Source organism: Pseudomyrmex gracilis, unplaced genomic scaffold (genome assembly GCF_002006095.1).
Source record: "Pseudomyrmex gracilis isolate BER0280 unplaced genomic scaffold, ASM200609v1 scaffold_2822, whole genome shotgun sequence".
NCBI lineage: Eukaryota > Metazoa > Arthropoda > Insecta > Hymenoptera > Formicidae > Pseudomyrmex > Pseudomyrmex gracilis.
Window position 1 is genome coordinate 1 of NW_018023406.1, and position 2,845 is coordinate 2,845.

Here is a 2,845-nt window from a genome sequence, read left to right on the forward strand (position 1 = left end):
AATACGTGTCATGTCAAACCAAAGACAAATGCCTGACTCACCTTGTTTTAAATTTGCTGAAAACTCAAGCGTTTTGTTTTCGGCAACATGACAGCAAAAACACAGACAGGTAGCTATCAGGGTACATAGACGTATAATATATAGACTGCGCATTCCCTACCTTTGCCATGTTAAGAAAATGTCTTCAACGTGGAGAGAGAGACAGCTGGTGTTGAATAGTAGCCTCACCTTTGTCTAGCAAAGTAGTGGGGAAAATGATAGACAGAGAAAGAGTTACTATTCAAAGTATGTTGTCTCTCTCAACGTTGAAGACATCTTTTCAGCCAAACGCGTAGTCTATATATTATACGTCTATGGCTGCATAAGCTTCATCTTTTTTCGACAACGCTCCCTCCTTTATTTCCATGGCGCGATACGACCTTTCTCAAGGGAATTACAATAATAAATAGATAAGGGCGTTAGCTACAAGGAAACACATATCAAGCTATTCGGCAAAGTCAAGATATTCAAACTGAATTCTCTTTCAGTCGCTTACAATGGTAAATATACAGAATAGGGGAATCTGCACTTTGTCTTTAGTTTTTGGTGCAGTCGCGCCACGTCATTTTACATTAAATATTTTTTATTTTGAATTCCACATGAGTTTTTGACATTTCACACAAATCGAAATCTATANGTATGATTCGACATAGTTTAAGATTTTCCACGCAAGGCGAAGTCATTTCTTACATCAATGAGTGTTTTATATAAAAAGTGCAGTGGTCATACAATATTTGAAACGTTTTATTGATTTAGAATATTTTCTATTTTGCAACGTATAAACAACTTACAAAGTTTTATATATTTTATATATTTTTGTAACCATGTATAAAAGATTTTACTTGGCGTAACTTATTGATATCATTTCTTTTGTAGAATAGATCTTGTAGAGGAAGATTGTGATAGTAATACTTTTTCTAGAGATACGAGTTGCGCATGTACTTGGCGCCTTTTTTTACTTTTTTTTGAAAAGTATATTTATACAGGGTGTCTGTGAAATTTTGACACAACCGAAGTATGGAGATAGAGTGAGTAAATCGAAAAGTTATTTGCCATTTTGCGAAATTCGCAATAGTTATTGTGATATGAATTAATAAATGAGCGCGTGGAAAGCGATGATCCTAACTCTGTAGGCGTGTATGATTGTTAGTATAAGATTAATGGCATACATCTGTATTCGGCGGTTCGTAGCGAAGCGAGCAGCGCTCGAGGGGAGATGAGAAGCCTCTGCTCTCAATGAGACTTATCAAACACTCTGTATATATATGTATATATTCTTTTTCCAAGCGCTTGATTTTATTAAATGCGTGCGATATATACGTATATAGTTATACATATATATAAACTGTATATACACATACACATTAGCCAGAAACAATATTCCGACAGTGTTATAAACTAGAGAGAAGATGTAAAATATATTATTTTAACAATTTTATAAATTAGAACAATGTCATCTTCTGTAACCTCTGCATTCTATTATGAAAAATTTTATTTGCAATCTAAAAAATATGTAAAAAATACGTATTAGAAAACTGTTATTTTCTACGAATTTTATTTTGCAATATAAAAAATATTATCCGTAACATGTATATTTATAAATATCTTATTTTAAAATTTAAAGTTAGCATAATATAACTATAAGTTTTAAATAACTATTATCACTAAAATCTGTTTTATATTCACATATATACTTAAAAAAAAAACTGTAGACTTCCAAAACTCATCTCAGATCCATGGGTATTGCATTTTTGTTGAAAAACCGTTTTCTAACAATAAGGAAAAATATTCTATATTTATTTATATACAATTATATAATTAAAAAAATGTGTGTGTGTGTGTGTGTGTATACATACACACACGTATACATATAAATGCACAAAACATAAATATATATACAGTGCGGAGCACCATATCGTGCGCCGTGAGGAGAAGTAGTTCTCCTCTGGCCGCCTCCTACTACCATGCGCCAGCGGCCCGAGATTTAATCCATATATCGGCACGGTTATCGATGATACATACCGACGCGGTTACCAATAATACCGACAGGCATATGTTACCATAAAATTATCGCGAACATTGAAAAGAGTAACTCTGCATTGAAAGTGACTTCAATAATTTGTATCAAATATTTATTTATTTAATTATTAGCTTTTACGTGATATAAGAAACTTACTTACGGTAAGTGTAAAAAAGTAAAATATATTTAAGTAAGAGAGTAAAAAACCATGACAATAGATAAATGTTATAGTGAACCAATTATTAAAATATTGAGAAAGAAAATTTAACGCTAATTGTACAAATCTATTATAGTTTTATTTTTTATTCTTATTATTAAAATATATTACAAATAATACTGAACGATCAAGTTTCTCTGCCATTATTTACTAAACTCTGCCTCTTGAGCCCACGCCTCTCTGTTATCGTTATAAACTGAGCTGCCGAGTGACCTTGCCATCACGTCGAGATTAATTTGGAGAACCATAATAATTAGTCGAGATTTTGTCGTGTGGCGTGTGAATTCACGCCTGGCGCCCAACTAATAGAATTTGGTGAATAAATTTTGTTTCTGTTGTGTTAAAGACGTGCCGAAGTTGTGCGGCGCCTCCGCCATAACATCTAACGCGACGTGCCCGTCACAATGTATAACTATACCCAGTAAACAATTTGTTCGCAATTTGCCAGCAAATTGTCAGCAATTTTAAGCAAAACTATTCAACAAATTGGCATCAACTGTGTCCGCATTAGGCTTCGATTTTGTTGCCAAAGCTTGTCGACAAAAAGTAACAGCAAATTGCTACCAAAA